The 18,785-nt window shown below is 40.8% G+C and overlaps 1 non-coding gene across 1 annotated transcript; it reads right to left on the reverse strand.

The window, feature by feature from the left end:
- Positions 1–1,716: 1,716 nt before the first annotated feature.
- Positions 1,717–1,823, reverse strand: LOC145123161 (small nucleolar RNA R71). Its single transcript, XR_013715034.1, has one exon. It is a non-coding gene; the product is annotated as a small nucleolar RNA R71 (small nucleolar RNA).
- Between the last annotated feature and the right edge of the window lie 16,962 nt (positions 1,824–18,785).

Genomic DNA, 18,785 nt, shown 5'->3' on the forward strand with positions numbered 1-18,785 from the left:
CTTACTTTTTAGTTCGGTACTTTTACAATGCTTTCAACTATGACTTGTTTGAGTTTATTTGTTAGTATGAATAGCTAAATCTAGCTGCTTCTGTTAGCTAGATGAAGCTGGAACTTATGGTTTGGTTATAATAACTTAGACTTTTATTGTTGGTTAATGTCTTGTGTTCGATTAATTATACCTAGCATGCTTGATTTGATACTAGATTACTTTAAACTCTTATTCTGTGTAGTTAGTGACCATTAATCTGCATGAATTTGATTACCTCGTAATTTAGTGAACATTAGATTATTAGAGCTAAGATCAAACCAATCTTAGATAAGTAACTGAATTATTGAATTTGGCTGTGCTAGAGAACTCATATTATGAACATAATTGTGTTTGTTAACTCGATCTTACATAGCTCCAATTCTACTTAATAGTTAATTATGTGTTAAATTATGTGTGACTATGCATAGATCTACATGAATTAATTCAACATGAGTTAATTTGGAATTGAATTGCTAATAATATTTTAATTGGTAACCAACGAGAATTGTCATAATTAATAATTAAACCATTGAGGGAAAGTGGATTCAAACTAACAGAAGTGTTTTTGTTACTTGACTGAATTGTGTTTAGGAATTTAAGTTTATCTAAACTTGAAAAATTAGATAAAAACCATTACTTTGTTATAAATTCAGGTTAATTTAATAGTTAGTAAATTAATTAATTAAATCTGTTCCCTGTGATCGACACCCGACTTACCCAAACTATTCTATAATATGACTAGGTACACTGTCTAGGTGCATTTTAGTTAGTTAAGTTAGTTAGGTTATAAATTTAAAACTAGTAGGTACTTTTGTGCACATCAAGTTTTTGGAGCCGTTGCCGAGGAACAACTTATTTGATTGTTAATTTATTTGCTTAGAATTAATCGATCCTTTTTGTGGGCTAAAACCTGCGAAAGGTTAATTTTCTGCATTAATTTTTTTCTCAGAACTGAGATCACGGCGTGGACCTTAATCCACGACGTGGGTTCAGTTAGGAAGGTATTTTAGGATTTTTAATTTTTAGTTTTTGTTCAGCTTTACGTTTTTATTTTTGTTTATTTTTCAGTAGTTCATGACCAGAGGTTCCAACAAACCTTTGGTACCACCACTTGAAGATCCAGAGTCGGCCCTTCACAAAAAGACAGATAAAAACGTGAAAGAGAGTCAAGTACATCTTCAAAGGACAAAAGTAAAATGGAAGATCTTCATCAAATACCTAGTCCACAAGAATCTGCATACGATTCCGAACCTGAATTCGAATTAGAGAAAAGTGAACCCGGAGACGAGCCAGAAAATGAAATGGCGAATATTGCGGATATGTCCATGGGAGCATACAAGAAGCGGATAAGAGACGATGCTGGTCCCGGTTTAGTACAACCTACGATTCCCACCACTGCAACATTCGAGTTGAAAGGGCACATCCTTACTGCACTTAAGGATGTACCATTTTCTGCGAAGGATCATGAGGATGCTTACAAACATTTAGATGAGGTCAATGACTTTGAGGATTATTTCAATATCCCAAATGTTCCAAGAGAGGCTGTGTTGTTAAGGATGCTTCCCGTTACTTTTAAGGGAGCTGCAAAAGACTAGTTGAAAGCACTTCCACCCGGTGCAATTACTACTTGGGCACAGATGCATGAGACATTTTTAGAACAATTCTGTCTACCATCAAAAAATATCTAAACTCAAGAAGGCATTAACCAACTTTGAGAAAAATCCGAGTGAATCACTTAATGAGGCATGGGAGCGTTATAAAGGGTTACTAAGAAATTTCCCTCAAAACGAATTAACATACAACAAGAGGTGTCTATCTTTTATGACGGGGTGAATGTCATGACAAGGCAACTCCATGATTCTCAAGGACCACTTACTAAGAAAAATACGGGTGAAGTAAAGGAGTTGATTGAAGAGTTCTCAAAGCATTCTCGTGAATACCATAATCCAAGACATGATGGAGCTAAATGAGTTGGGGGAGGAAATTCTGGAGATATGGCTGCTGTACTAGCTATGCTTGACACCATGGATAGAAGAATGACAAAGATGGACCAATCAATTCATGCTATTAGAGTTGGTTGTGAAAGGTGCAATGGTCCACACTTAACAAAAGATTGCCACTTGGATGAACATGGAAATAAAAAGGTGTAAGTTTGGTACTCGAGTGGGGACAAGTATGATGAAAATTGGAGGAAACCAAAGAGGGAGTGGTTACCATATGACGAGTATAAGAAGCTGAAAGAAGAAAAATATAGGCAGACAGACCGAGGATTTTACCAAAAAGAACAACCACCTCCTGAAAAGAAAGTTGATCTTGAGTCTTATTTATATAGATTTATGGAGGCTTCCGAGAAAAGACACGATGACACTGATGCAGTAATAAGGGACCAGCAAGCATTGCTAAGGAATCAATAGGCATCAATTAAAAATATCGAAGCCCAACATGGTCAACTAACCACTTTGGTGTATCTAACCCAATTCCCGAGAACAAGCCTCAATCACACGTAATGGTAATAGAAACTGAAGAGGACACCATTTCTAAATTCCTTGAAGCACTTGAAGTCAATCCATCTCAGTCTGAGCCAAAGCCAAAGAAGTCCAAACTCGAAGAACGTAAACTTGCTGAAACTTTGAAACCACGACGTGGAGATCCAATCTCCACGACGTGGAATAGGTCTGATCAGAAAAATTTGAATAATGTTCCTACTTATCGTCCTCCTTTACCGTTTCCTTCCCGAGCCAATATTCATCCACTGGAGCAGGAGCATCTGAAATTTATGCAACAAGTGAAGGGTATTCCAATAAATACCTCTGAAATTTATGCAACAAGTGAAGGGTATTCCAATAAATACCTCTTTCATTGATTCGTTATCTAAAGTTACCGAGTATGCCAAGTTTTTGCAAGATTTAATCACTACTCACCAGCAGCTAGAGAAGGATTCCAAGGTAATTCTAAGTGAGCAGACTTCTAAAGTAATTATGGGAGAGTTACCGAAGAATATGGGAGATCCTGGACGCCTTACTCTTCCATGTGAATTTGGGAATAATTTGAAGACTTATGCTTTAGCTGATTCTGGGGCTAGCATAAATCTAATGCCTTACTCATTTTATCAAAAGCTTAATATTCCAAGGTTGAAGGCTGCAAGAATGACAATTCACATGGCCAATCGTTTAGTGACACATCCTAGGCGTATTGTGGAAGATATTTTAGTAAAAATTGGAAAATGAGTTTTTCCGATTGACTTTGTCATCTTAGACATGAAAGAAGACAACAATGTCCCAATTATCCTTGGTCGCCCTCTACTTAATACTGCTAGAGCCTTGGTTGATATTCGCGAATCCAATCTTACCTTGAGAGTGGGAGAAGATGAAGCTACTTTTGGAGTAGAAGATGGTTTCGAAGGGATTGATGTTCAAGCTGAAGTTTTCAATGTCGATAAAGAGAATAAACTTGAAGAATTAGAAAAGCTTATGGAAGAAAAGATTCGACAAGTCAACTGCAGCAAACCGAGAACATTCATTCCACTTCTGTTTGAAGTTATTGCTTATAAAAATCCAACTTCTTGGGTCAGTGAGGAAAGTGGAGACTTTTCAAGCGACGACGACGAGGTTACTTCCGGGGAAAAGAGTCCAGCTGTGGATGAAAAGATGGTGCCTGTGGAGCTTAAAAATGAAGAAATTAAACATGTGGAAAATAAGGGAATTAAAAGAAAGCTCGAAGAAGGAGATGTAAAAGGTAAAAAAGTAAATTCCAAAAAGGCGTATCTTAGACGAGTCCAAGCTTATAAAAGGAAATGGAAGGAACAAAAAGTGCAATTGGTGATTGATACTCCGAATAATTCAACGTAAGGTGGCACGGAGTCCGGCTCAAGACTCCAACAAAAAGAAGCGCTTCTCGGGAGGCAACCCGAGCTTGGTTTGCATTTCTTTTCGTTTTTGAGCTTAGTTTAATTTTTGCATTTTAGTTGAGCTGTAGGATAATTAATCATGTTATTATTATAATTACTAAACGAATTGGTGAAAATCATGTGTGGGGTTCTAAATTTTTTTTATGGTAAATAAATTAAGGTTTTTACATTAAAATTGGACAATAAAAATGAAAAATTTTATTTATCAATTCCGTGTCGTGGGTTACAAGCCCACTTCGTGGAAACAGAAGTAGCCTGATAAAGATAAAGCCCACTTTACAGGCCCATGACGTGGAATTAAGCTCCACGACGTGGACTTTATAAATCACGGATGGGGATCAGTTTTAAACTAAACCCTTTGACCATTACCTCATTTGTTTACTCTTTGCACACGGACGAAAAGCTCAAGCCCCACCATCGATTTTCTGCCACTTTCTACCATTTTCTTCCAAATTTATTGCATCTATTTGTCTTCAAACTTCATCTGGTAAGTGTTACTTCCACAAGATTTATAGTTTTCTTCACATTTTATGCAATTGGTAGTTAGGGTTTCTTTAGAGATAAAATACCCAAAATTGAGTCCATTAGATGGTTGTTTTCGAATGCATGTGTAATGTAAGGCCTTAGATTGATGAAATAAACAAACCCCAATAGAGATTGATGGTTGATTTTGACCATAGATGGCCGTTCCAGAACCACGTCTCGGACCAGGTCCACGACGTGGAGATGAAACCCATAACGTGGAAACTGGACGACCAGTTTTCTGTTTTGCCTTATAATTTGATATCTTGGTTGTTTTGGTTTGTTTCGTTTTTGTTGGTCATTACAGGAAAATCGCACCTAGAAGGGAAGTTCCTCAAGCGCAAGACCCCATTGATGTGGCGAGTATTCACCCGCTATACCGTTTTCTGCAAAATCTTTCTCGAGCAATGTTGAATAATTATGAAAACCGGTTGGGATGGTTATATAATCGTGAGTTTGCAGTTGCTCCCACTGTGGATTGGGCGTGGTTACATGGGGTCAGTATGATTGCGGAGCTGGACAGATATTGGACGAAAGTGTTTATAGGGAATGGTTTTTCATTTACTTGCAACGGGTGGAGGAATCTGTCACACCCCAAAACCGAGAACGGCGGAATACGTTCTGGGGTGGAGGACGTCATGTACAGTATCATAACAAAGCATAATAGTAAAGACAAGCAACAACATCCATTGCATTAAGATAATAATTGTAATACAAACGTGTTCAGTACAAATGTTAGACACCAAAAATACAATCAAAATAAAGTGGAGTCTTATGTGTGCTCCGTCTTCTCAAAGCTGCATCCGTACCTGTCTACTGATGACCTGAGAATACAAGTTATTTTGAAAACGTTTATCAGCATAAAGCTGGTGAGTTCATAAGTATTTAGTGTCGTTTCATGTATAAAATATTCACAATTATACATTGTAAAAGCAAGTTTCGGTGTTCGAAAATAGTATGAGCCCTAGAAAACCCTATGTTTTCCAGAAAAAGTAGTCTTCACCAAGACCCGGTGGTTTGTTTGTTCCTTTGATAATGTACAAGTTTTCCCAGTAGTTATTAGTTTGAAAATATAGTTTTAGACTTTATTCATGTATAGTAATGAGAAAAATGTTTTACCCCAACAGTATCACTGTCGGCCATATGTAATGAAATGCAGGCTCCAGGTAGTATTAAATGTACAATACTCCTCAGGGAGTCTGTTGCCTTTAATTCTTAAAGTATTAATTAAAGGTTTGAATGTGAACTCGTACGTAACCATGCTGATTGACGATCGAATCCCTTTGACCCTCCGAGTCATATGTAGATGTGACATTTTGTCACCCCTGGGCCTAGACGGCTCGGACTGTAGCTAGCAGTCGGGATGTGGGAGTGTCTGTCCCGTATAGATCTATACACATAATGCCCGCTCTCCCTCCAGGAGACTCTGGTTACGCGGCGATAGCACAAAGATGTGTCGTATCGAGAAATAGTATGTCACATTCTGTTTTAGTAAGTTCTCTTGTATAGTATGTAGTATTCTCTTTGTATAGTACATAATATTCTCCTCGTATAGTATATAGTGTTCTCTTGTGTAGTATATAGTGTTCTCTTGTATAGTATATAGTGTTCTCTTGTATAGTACATAGCATTTATTGACTCACAACTGAACTGACTCTAGTAGTTGTCATGGCAATAGTAGTAGTGAGTGGTATCCCTTAACTATACCTATTATAGTTAAGTAGTATTGTTGGTTGTATGTCTTTGATATCCAAAGGCATTGAACTGATATGAAAACTTTTATATCTGACACAAATATATAAGATATATAACTAAGAATTCAACGAGAGTCGGACTAATAACAAAATACCCTAAGCCCACAATCAAACAAGAACAGGAAATAAGGTGAGCTATTAGTCCTAAGTCCTTCAAGTCTTACTTATATAAATATATTGGTGTAGATATGGATTGAGAATAAAAATAGTTTAAACGAATTTTGGAAAATAGTTTTATAGTGATTTACACGAAAATGAATTTGGTAAGCATTTGAAAACAGTTTAATTGGCAATATAGTTGAAAGTATAGAAAATCCCTTTTTGGTGGTAAAAACAGTTAATAGTGTAGAAAATCCTTTTGGTTGCAAGTTATAATCCACATGCGATTGTTACTATAACTTATTTGGTTCAACTTGTATTCCCCCCCATAAAACAGTTAAAAACATTTAAAAAGGTTCATTTAGGGGTATGAACTCACCTGTAGTGAGTGAAGTGGATGGAAACGCCGAGTAGGATGCTAGGTGTCAAGTGGGGACTTGAACACACGCACGGATCCTATGTATCATGTAGTGATGTATAAAGTATCTAATTAGTTGTGTAATCACTAATTAAGGGAGTAAAGGCACTTTAATGTATGAAAACACTTTGTTCCAAGTGTTAGGAGTGCTAAAGGTTGCGTCTAAGGAGTGTATGGCCTCACTATGGAGTTTACACTTCACTTGGCCACACTTAAGTGTGTTTACGGTTGGGAGACCATTTCCCCCATGAGTTTACGGCCGTAAACTCATGGAAATGGTGAGTTTGTGTGTCTAAAGGTTTCATGCATCACAAGGAAGGCTCCTAGGATCAATTCGAGGGCTTGGGAAGTGATTAGGGTTCAATTGGGTACTTCCTTGGAGTTTACGGTCCTTGGACCACTCCTTGGGAGTTTACGGTCGTAAACTCTAGGGTTTACGGTCGTAAACCCTTGACCACTTCTTGGGAGTTTACGGTCGTAAATTCTGGGGTTTACGGCCGTAAACCCTTGACCACTTCAACCATTTCATGTTTTGGGGTCCTAAGCTCATCTACACTAGTTTCATGTTCATCAAACAAGCTAAGGAAGGGTTTAGGGGCATCAAAACACCATTTGAGGTGTTTACGGTTTTGGGTTTACGGTTCTTGAATGTTCAAGAACCGTAAACTCAAGTTTATGGCCAAAAAGTCACGATTTTGGGTTCCTTAGTTCATGCATGCAAGTATCTAAGCTATATCTAAGCATTAGAGAAGGTTTGGAAGTGTTTTTGGGGCTTCTAAACCCCTTTTTGGGAGTTCACGGTTTTGGGAGGCTTCCCAAACCGTAAACACATGCATGTTGAGGCATTTGGATGATTCAAACTTGAGATGGCATAAATACTAAGTTAAACAACAAGTTAGGAAGATTACCTTTGATTTTTGAGGCTTGAAAGTGGTGTTCTTGAGCCAAACCCGATTTTAGAGAGAGAAAGTAGAGAGAGAAAGCTCCAAGGTGGGAAAAGACTCTAAAGGTGGACACTCCTCCTTTATATATGGCTGCCTAGTGGGGACCCACCATACACTGTCGTTTAAACGGAGCTAAATGTTTTTACCCGGTAAACTAACCGTAACCCGACTTAGAAGCTTTTATTCCGTCATTATATATATATATTATTTTAATAACTCAAAACGAATTATTTTAATAAATAAAAGTTAACGGAAAATTTTAATAGAACTAACTTTTATTAACGGAAACGGGTTACAATGACGGAGTAAATTTCGGGTTGTCACATCATCCCCCCGTTAGAGGGAATTTCGTCCCGAAATTCAGAATTCAAGTAGTTACGTTAATACAACACAACTAAGCAAAGAGATGAGGATAGTTAAGTTTTATTTGATCCTCTCACTCCCAAGTGAACTCTGGTCCTCGTTTGGCGTCCCAACGAACCTTCACAATCGGGATGCGGCTTTGCTTCGTTCGTTTGACCTCTCGGTCCATGATCTCCACAGGTTCTTCCACGAAGTTGAGGCTCTCATTGATCTCGATTTCATCGAGTGGAATTATGAGAGTCTCTTCGGATAGGCACTTTTTCAAGTTCGAGACGTGGAAGGTAGGATGCACATTACTAAGTTCGCGGGGTAGGTTGAGTTTGTAAGCTACGGGGCCGATTCTAGCGAGAATCTCAAAAGGCCCTATGTATCTTGGATTCAGCTTTCCGCGCTTTCCGAAGCGTATCAAGCCTTTCCACGGTGAGACTTTCAAAAGGACTCGGTCTCCCACCTGGAATTCCAAGGGTTTCCTCCGTTTTTCTGCATAGCTTTTCTGTCGGTCTCTTGAGGCTTTAAGTCGCGCTCGGATTTGTACGATCTTTTCGGTGGTTTCGCGGATGATTTCTGGACCGGTGAGAGAGCTGTCAGGAACTCGTCCCTTAGCTAATTGAGTGTCGCCTACCTCAGCCCAGCACAGAGGGGATCTGCACTTCCGGCCGTATAGGGCTTCGAATGGGGCAGCTTTGATGCTTGTGTGATAATTGTTGTTGTAGGAAAACTCGACTATGGGTAAGTGGGTATCCCACGCCTTACCAAAGTCGATTACACAGGCTCGCAGCATATCCTCCAAGGTTTGAATAGTTCTCTCACTTTGTCCATCGGTTTGAGGATGGTATGCTGTGCTCATATCCAGCTTAGTTCCAAGAGCCTTCTGTAGTGACTGCCAGAACCTCGAGGTGAACCTGCTATCCCGATCGGAAATAATGGACACAGGTACACCGTGCAGTCGGACTACCTCTTGGATGTAAATTCGCGTAAGTCTCTCCATTTTGAAATTTTCCTTGATAGGAAGGAAGTGGGCGGATTTGGTTAGCCGGTCGACAATTACCCAAATGGTGTCGTACCCACTCGGAGATTTGGGCAATTTGGTAATGAAATCCATAGTAATTCTCTCCCACTTCCATTCAGGTATCTCTGGCTGTTGGAGAAGACCCGAGGGTTTCTGGTATTCGACCTTGACCTTAGCGCAAGTAAGGCACTTATTCACGAAGGTAGCGATTTCCGCTTTCATGTTAGGCCACCAGTACGATTTCTTGAGATCCATGTACATCTTATCTGAACCTGGGTGAATGGAATATCGAGTGTTGTGCGCTTCTTTCATGACCAAGTCTCTGAAGCCACCGTGTCGCGGTGTCCAGATCCGGTCCATGAGGTAGTAAGCTCCGTCATCCTTGACTACCAGATTCTTATCCATTCCTCGCAGGGACTCTCCCGCCACATTTTCCGGTTTCAAAGCTTCAAGCTGTGCTCCCTTAATTTGTGCGGGTAGATGCGAATGGATAGTCATGGTTAGGGACTTGAATCTTCGCCCAGAATATTCCTTCCGACTTAGGGCGTCTGCTACTACATTGGCTTTACCCGGGTGGTAACGAATTTCACATTCGTAGTCATTGAGTAGTTCGACCCACCGTCGTTGTCTCATGTTGAGCTCCTTCTGGTTGAAGATGTGTTGGAGGCTTTTGTGGTCGGTATAGATGGTGCTCTTTGTACCATACAGATAGTGTCTCCATATCTTTAGGGCGAACACGACCGCTCCTAGCTCGAGGTCGTGTGTGGTGTAGTTGACTTCGTGTGTCTTCAGCTGTCTTGAGGCGTAGGCGATGACCTTACCTCGTTGCATCAGAACACAGCCGAGCCCCTGATTGGATGCATCGCAATATACTACGAAGTCATCTGTCCCTTCGGGGAGGGACAGTATCGGCGCGGTGCACAAGGCTCGCTTCAGGGTTCGGAATGCCTTCTCTTGTTTTTCTTCCCAGTCAAAGGTCACGCCTTTCTGGGTCAATGCCGTAAGAGGCTTCGCGATCCGAGAGAAATTCTGAATGAATCTTCGGTAGTAGCCAGCGAGGCCTAGAAATTGGCGAATTTCTGTAGGCGTCTTCGGTGCTGACCAGTTCTCAATAGCTTTAATCTTGGATGGGTCCACGTGGATTCCTTCTTTGCTAACCACGTGTCCTAAGAATTCGACTCTTCGGATCCAAAATTCGCACTTTGAGAACTTTGCGTAAAGCTGCTCCGATCGTAGAGTTTCCAGGACCTGTCGCAGATGATCGCTATGCTCTTCCTCACTTCTAGAGTAGATAAGTACATCATCAATGAAGACGATGACGAACTGATCCAAGTAAGGACGACATACTCTATTCATCAAGTCCATGAAGACTGCGGGCGCATTGGTCAGTCCGAACGGCGTCACTACAAACTCGTAGTGCCCGTAACGAGTCCGGAAGGCTGTCTTCGGAACATCCTCCTCGAGCACTCGCAACTGGTGATACCCGGACCTTAGATCAATTTTGGAAAAGTAACTCGCCCCTTGCAGTTGATCAAATAAATCGTCTATACGAGGAAGGGGATAACGGTTCTTGATTGTCAGCTTGTTGAGTTCTCTGTAGTCGATGCACATGCGGAACGATCCGTCTTTCTTCTTTACGAACAAGACTGGTGCTCCCCAGGGTGAGAAGCTTGGTCTTATAAAGCCCTTGCTGAGCAGTTCGTTAAGTTGGCCGGATAGTTCTTGCATCTCAGCAGGCGCTAGACGATAGGGCGATTTAGCTACGGGGGTAGCTCCTGGAATTAAATCGATTCTGAACTCGACTTGACGTTTGGGAGGTAGGCCTGGCAGTTCCTCTGGAAAGATGTCAGGGAAGTCGCACACGACGAGGAAATCTTTGAGTTTTTTTCGTTTTCCGGCTCGTGTCGACAACGTGTGCAAGGAATGCGCGATATTCCTTGCGCAAGTATTTCTGAGCTTGAATGCTCGAGATGATGCGAAGGCTCGTACTGGGTTTGTCTCCGTAGATCATCAATGTTTCATTGTTGGGCAAGTTCAAACGGATGGCTTTGTCGAAACACAGGATGTCGGTACGGTGGAGACTCAACCAGTCCATGCCTATGATGACATCAAAGCTCTTGATCGCTACTGGAATGAGATCGATAGGAAACGAATGATTATCTAGCGTGAGGGTACAACCTATGTAGATTTCGTTAGAACTTTCCGTCTTGCCGTTAGCCATTTCTACGACGAAGGTTTCTTTCAGTGATTGCGGTGATTGTTTGAGTAAGTGTTTAAAGTTTCGATTTACGAAACTTCTTTCTGCCCCACTATCGAATAGAATACAAGCATAATAGTTATCGAGAAGGAACGTACCCGTGACTACGGTGGGGTCTGCTACCGCCTCATTATGGCCAATAGCAAGTAGTCTACCTGCTCCTCCCGCGTTGCCAGCCTTTGGACAATTTCTTTTGAAATGTCCGACTTCGCCACAGCCATAGCAGGCCTGGCTCGCTCCCGAATTGGGAATTTGGGAAATAGGTTTGGGAGGTGCTCTGCAGAACCGGATGGTGTGGCCCTTCCGGTCGCAATTGGTGCAGTGCATTTCACGGCATGGGCCGTTATGATGGAAGGCGCACTTATCGCACTTAGATAGATTCCCCGCATATGTTTTGGTGGGCACAGGGGCAGTAGGAGTAGTGGCAGCATGGACAGCCACCATTTGCTGGTACTGGAAGAGGATTTGACTGATTTACCCTTCTTTCGATCTCCCCGCTTTCTCTTGTTGTCGGAGGCGTGAGTTGGAGCAGTAGTGATGGTTGTAGTTGTTGATGGAGCACGGGGAACTTCATGATCGATAAGCATTTGGGCCAACTCCTTGGCACTTTCAAATGTCGTCAGTCTTGATGATAGAACATTCCCACGATACGGAGGCACTAGGCCCCCGATGTATCGCTCAATCTTCTTAGCTTCTGAGGGAATCATGTTAGGGCATAGGGCTACCAGCTCGCAGTACCGGGTGGTGTAAGCTACTATATCGGAACCCTGCATTTTGAGATTCCAGAGTTCCTCCTCCAATTTCTGAATTTCTCCCTTTGGGCAGTACTCTGTCATCATTAGGTCTTTCAGTGTATCCCAACCCATGGCGTTAGCTGCTACCAGGGACAATGCTTTGACATGGCCATTCCACCATGTTAGGGCCCTTTGGGTAAGGGTACAAGTAGCAAACTTTATCTTGCTCCCTTCGGGGCAGGAGCACATTTCGAATACTGCTTCGGTTCTTTCGAACCATTGGGTTAGGGCGAGGATTCCCCCGGTCCCGTTGAAGTAGGTAGGCTTGCAACTGATGAAATCTTTGTAGGTGCATTCCCGAGCACGGGGGTGGGTTTCACCCTGGCTAGAGTTAGTTCCCGGTCCACCTCCACTGGCACCACCAGAATTGACTTGCGCCAGAGCGGCGGTCACGGCTGCAGTCACGACTGTTTGGAACAACACCGAGTCGAACTGCGGAGGAACCGGCGGTGTAGGTGGTGGGGGTGGAGCTCGAGTTGCGGGAGTTCTCCTGGTTGGACGCTTGCGAAGCGGCATCCTGTACTGAAAGATTACGAAAATGATGACAATAGTAAGAATTGGTTTGTAAACAGGATAAGAGTGTTTCTTGGACTATATCTCTATAGTCCGAAAAACAAAAGGGGAATGTACTACTAGGTTAGGGACACCCAAAGCACAGCTTCCCCATCGATTAGATACTGCCAATATTACTGGTATTACTGATGTATAATGAGTTCGGGAAAGAAAATGACCTAGCAGGAGGTCTTACATCAAACCATCAAGGAAAAATGTTGGCAGTTTCGTAGTCTGGCTAGAGTACTTCCAAAGTTAGGAATGTTTACAGGCATGTACTCTATCGATTATAGAAAAGAAGGCTATTCCTTAATCAAAAGGGAAGGATGGGTTGGCATCTTTTACTGGTGACGGGGATCCTTTGGGGCAAACCCTAAGATCAGCCAGTTGGCGCACAACTCCCTGAAGATGTCGCTCGTGCGTCCTCTGACGTGCTCGGAGTTCCACGGCTTCCGCTCGGGATGCGGTGATGCCATTTACGCGAGAATGGGGAAAGAAATTGATAGGCGCGCTAATCTAGATTACTTATAAGATGATCGTTATTAGTCGACCCAATATTTGCATAGTGCATACCAATTACATGTAATCGAAGCAGAATAGACCTTCGAATAAGTGACCCTAACTCCAAGCCCACAATCAAACAAGAACAGGAAATGAAGCAAAGGTCACAGATTCTAAGTCTATAACGCCTTAGTCACATGTAACCTGGTGTATCCACTTAGCTACTATTGCCCTACTAGTAACGACTCTTTTAGTTCTCACATATGTTGTAACTAGAATGTAGAATACTCCTATAGTATTCTTGTCCTGATGTTCTTGTAGCAGTATTGGTAAGTTTTAGACTTGTTGCAACACCACAACCATTCTTAGGCACATGCTAGCCACTCCTAGGAAAATGTAGTTGATCAGGCTACATCCGCCTAGTTTTGGCCATATGTCTCTAAGCCTAACTGTGATGTTCAACAATATTAATACTTTTGTTCTGTTCTAGTATGATACTGACCCTTTGTATGAATGAATGTATATATATACTTAGTTAAATATTTTATTATTTAAAAGTATATATTCTTGTTCAGAGTGTTTTAGTCCCGATGTGTTTATAGTTTGTATATCTTTTATGTGTTGATATACTTGATTCACTATAAACAGTGCTCTGATACCAATCTGTCACACCCCAAAACCGAGAACGGCGGAATACGTTCTGGGGTGGAGGACGTCATGTACAGTATCATAACAAAGCATAATAGTAAAGACAATCAACAACATCCATTGCATTAAGATAATAATTGTAATACAAACGTGTTCAGTACAAATGTTAGACACCAAAAATACAATCAAAATAAAGTGGAGTCTTATGTGTGCTCCGTCTTCTCAAAGCTGCATCCGTACCTGTCTACTGATGACCTGAGAATACAAGTTATTTTGAAAACGTTTATCAGCATAAAGCTGGTGAGTTCATAAGTATTTAGTGTCGTTTCATGTATAAAATATTCACAATTATACATTGTAAAAGCAAGTTTCGGTGTTCGAAAATAGTATGAGCCCTAGAAAACCCTATGTTTTCCAGAAAAAGTAGTCTTCACCAAGACCCGGTGGTTTGTTTGTTCCTTTGATAATGTACAAGTTTTCCCAGTAGTTATTAGTTTGAAAATATAGTTTTAGACTTTATTCATGTATAGTAATGAGAAAAATGTTTTACCCCAACAGTATCACTGTCGGCCATATGTAATGAAATGCAGACTCCAGGTAGTATTAAATGTACAATACTCCTCAGGGAGTCTGTTGCCTTTAATTCTTAAAGTATTAATTAAAGGTTTGAATGTGAACTCGTACGTAACCATGCTGATTGACGATCGAATCCCTTTGACCCTCCGAGTCATATATAGATGTGACATTTTGTCACCCCTGGGCCTAGACGGCTCGGACTGTAGCTAGCAGTCGGGATGTGGGAGTGTCTGTCCCGTATAGATCTATACACATAATGCCCGCTCTCCCTCCAGGAGACTCTGGTTATGCGGGGATAGCACAAAGATGTGTCGTATCGAGAAATAGTATGTCACATTCTGTTTTAGTAAGTTCTCTTGTATAGTATGTAGTATTCTCTTTGTATAGTACATAATATTCTCCTCGTATAGTATATAGTGTTCTCTTGTGTAGTATATAGTGTTCTCTTGTATAGTATATAGTGTTCTCTTGTATAGTACATAGCATTTATTGACTCACAACTGAACTGACTCTAGTAGTTGTCATGGCAATAGTAGTAGTGAGTGGTATCCCTTAACTATACCTATTATAGTTAAGTAGTATTGTTGGTTGTATGTCTTTGATATCCAAAGGCATTGAACTGATATGAAAACTTTTATATCTGACACAAATATATAAGATATATAACTAAGAATTCAACGAGAGTCGGACTAATAACAAAATACCCTAAGCCCACAATCAAACAAGAACAGGAAATAAGGTGAGCTATTAGTCCTAAGTCCTTCAAGTCTTACTTATATAAATATATTGGTGTAGATATGGATTGAGAATAAAAATAGTTTAAATGAATTTTGGAAAATAGTTTTATAGTGATTTACACGAAAATGAATTTGGTAAGCATTTGAAAACAGTTTAATTGGCAATATAGTTGAAAGTATAGAAAATCCCTTTTTGGTGGTAAAAACAGTTAATAGTGTAGAGAATCCTTTTGGTTGCAAGTTATAATCCACATGCGATTGTTACTATAACTTATTTGGTTCAACTTGTATTCCCCCCCATAAAACAGTTAAAAACATTTAAAAAGGTTCATTTAGGGGTATGAACTCACCTGTAGTGAGTGAAGTGGATGGAAACGCCGAGTAGGATGCTAGGTGTCAAGTGGGGACTTGAACACACGCACGGATCCTATGTATCATGTAGTGATGTATAAAGTATCTAATTAGTTGTGTAATCACTAATTATGGGAGTAAAGGCACTTTAATGTATGAAAACACTTTGTTCCAAGTGTTAGGAGTGCTAAAGGTTGCGTCTAAGGAGTGTATGGCCTCACTATGGAGTTTACACTTCACTTGGCCACACTTAAGTGTGTTTACGGTTGGGAGACCATTTCCCCCATGAGTTTACGGCCGTAAACTCATGGAAATGGTGAGTTTGTGTGTCTAAAGGTTTCATGCATCACAAGGAAGGCTCCTAGGATCAATTCGAGGGCTTGGGAAGTGATTAGGGTTCAATTGGGTACTCCCTTGGAGTTTACGGTCCTTGGACCACTCCTTGGGAGTTTACGGTCGTAAACTCTAGGGTTTACGGTCGTAAACCCTTGACCACTTCTTGGGAGTTTACGGTCGTAAATTCTGGGGTTTACGGCCGTAAACCCTTGACCACTTCAACCATTTCATGTTTTGGGGTCCTAAGCTCATCTACACTAGTTTCATGTTCATCAAACAAGCTAAGGAAGGGTTTAGGGGCATCAAAACACCATTTGAGGTGTTTACGGTTTTGGGTTTACGGTTCTTGAATGTTCAAGAACCGTAAACTCAAGTTTATGGCCAAAAAGTCACGATTTTGGGTTCCTTAGTTCATGCATGCAAGTATCTAAGCTATATCTAAGCATTAGAGAAGGTTTGGAAGTGTTTTTGGGGCTTCTAAACCCCTTTTTGGGAGTTCACGGTTTTGGGAGGCTCCCCAAACCGTAAACACATGCATGTTGAGGCATTTGGATGATTCAAACTTGAGATGGCATAAATACTAAGTTAAACAACAAGTTAGGAAGATTACCTTTGATTTTTGAGGCTTGAAAGTGGTGTTCTTGAGCCAAACCCGATTTTAGAGAGAGAAAGTAGAGAGAGAAAGCTCCAAGGTGGGAAAAGACTCTAAAGGTGGACACTCCTCCTTTATATATGGCTGCCTAGTGGGGACCCACCATACACTGTCGTTTAAACGGAGCTAAATGTTTTTACCCGGTAAACTAACCGTAACCCGACTTAGAAGCTTTTATTCCGTCATTATATATATATTATTTTAATAACTCAAAACGAATTATTTTAATAAATAAAAGTTAACGGAAAATTTTAATAGAACTAACTTTTATTAACGGAAACGGGTTACAATGACGGAGTAAATTTCGGGTTGTCACATAATCTATTTTCTCTACAAGAACCCGTCTATCAGGAATTATCGGTGGAGTTCTTTGCCACTGTGAGTTTTGAGGATAAAACCGTTGATCCGACCTACGACCAGGCACTTGCTTTTAGATTGGGAGGAGTGTACCGCGAATGCAGTCTTCGGGAATTCGCTTGGCGCATGGGACTCTATACCGAAGAGGAGACACTCTCACCATTTTTTGTTCTATTCTTGAAGGGGTGTGTTCGAGACTTCACATCCGAGATTTTTGATGCCCAGTTTTGGAGGACTATATTGAATCACGAATATAATTCTAGTGACGCATGTGAGGGGCAAATTCGGAATCCCGTGTATCGTTTTTTGCACCGCCTCATTACTTTCACGATCAATCACAAAAATCATGGGGATAAAGTGCCTCTTCAAAATTTGTTTCATTTGTGGAGCATAATCACCCCCGATGTTTGTTGTGATCTTCCGTATATGCTTGCGCGATTTATGGGTAGCAAGGCGACTAATTCTAGACCCGGTAGTCCCATCAGGGGTGGACATTTAGTTACCCGACTTACCCGGTCTTATGGTATCTTAACTCCTAATTTTATTAGGAATCTTACGCACTTTCAGGATAGTGAGTTAACTATCCAAGTTTTGGGTGTCATGCGAATTGTAGTGAATGTGGGAGGAGTTTATGTGATACCCCCAGAGGATGAAGAACAACAAATTGAACAAGAAGAACAACCGCAACCAAGGCGAAGGAATGTGAGAGGTCGAGGAGAGAGGGGACGACCACAACCACCACCCCAACCGTTTGAGGGCGGTATACCGACCGACCCGTTTTAAAGCCGGGTTGGTTTCTATTTGGACAATTTTCACGGGGGAGTGACTTATAACACTCAAATTCTCGAAACCATGTTTACACATATGAATATGGTTCGACCCCCTACGATGCCTCCCCAATGTCTGTACATTCCGACGTGGGAAGAATTATGGACAAGACAAGGAGATGGTGCCGGAACTAGTGGAGCACATCATGATGAAGAAGATGATTAGTTTATCCTTTTATTTCTTTTATTTCGTTTACTTTATCTATTGTTTGTTTGTTTTGATTCTAGCTTAATTTGGTTGTGTAACGACTATTTAAATTCTTATGATCTTGTTACTTCTTTTGGTTGTTATTTTCAGAGTTGGTAAGAGAAAAACACGACTAAGGAACCTTAGAGATATGAGAGCATTAACATGATTAGCCGTGTCATTTAGAGTCGAGAGTCGAGACCCACAATTTTAGATAAGTGTGGGGTTAATCGAGAGAGAAGCCAGTTAGGAAAGAGTCACGACATATGCATTTAAGAAGGATCTTAATATGTTAAGACACAAGTCTACATTACGCTCATTTAAAGGAAAAGTGCTTTCTGTGATGCTCAGTTTCCACGACGTGGACACCAATTACACTTCGTGGATTGAGTTCAATACGCGATTTCAGAAAATGGAATTATTCGAAGCCACGCGTGTAATTCTACACCACGACGTGGAATGCAGAAATTCAATTTTCCCTATTTTCTACACCATTCCTTGTGGTGTATGCTTTCCCACGTTGGTCTCTTATGTTTTGAAGTTTTTATACACCACGTTTGTTGAAGATTGAAGTCTCGATTTCAAATTTTGACGGCACATTTACATGTCTCCTTTCTTGAAATTCCAAGTTGGATATTTGAAGAAGTCCAAGCTCAAGATGCTCAAGTCACTCACACGTAAAGAATTCGATCTCACTACTTCTACCCCAGGGGAGTCTGTTCCTTTTTCTCTCTTTTCTTGCTTTTAATTTATTTTATGCATACAATGAGGGCATTGTATGTAATAAGTGTGGGGTAGGGGGTCGAAAAAAGTAAATTGCTAGAAAATTTTAAAAATTTTGTTCAGTAGTAATTAGTTTAGACTTTAGTTGCTAGTGATTGCGTGGGATGATCCAATGAGAGCTCAAATGTTTAATTGAGCCAACACATGTTATAGTATATTTGTGGCTATCCAAGTCTTAGTG

The sequence above is a fragment of the Lactuca virosa genome, chromosome 6, assembly GCF_052849685.1.
Source record: "Lactuca virosa cultivar CGN04683 chromosome 6, Lactuca_virosa_CGN04683_v6, whole genome shotgun sequence".
NCBI classification, from domain to species: Eukaryota; Viridiplantae; Streptophyta; class Magnoliopsida; order Asterales; family Asteraceae; genus Lactuca; species Lactuca virosa.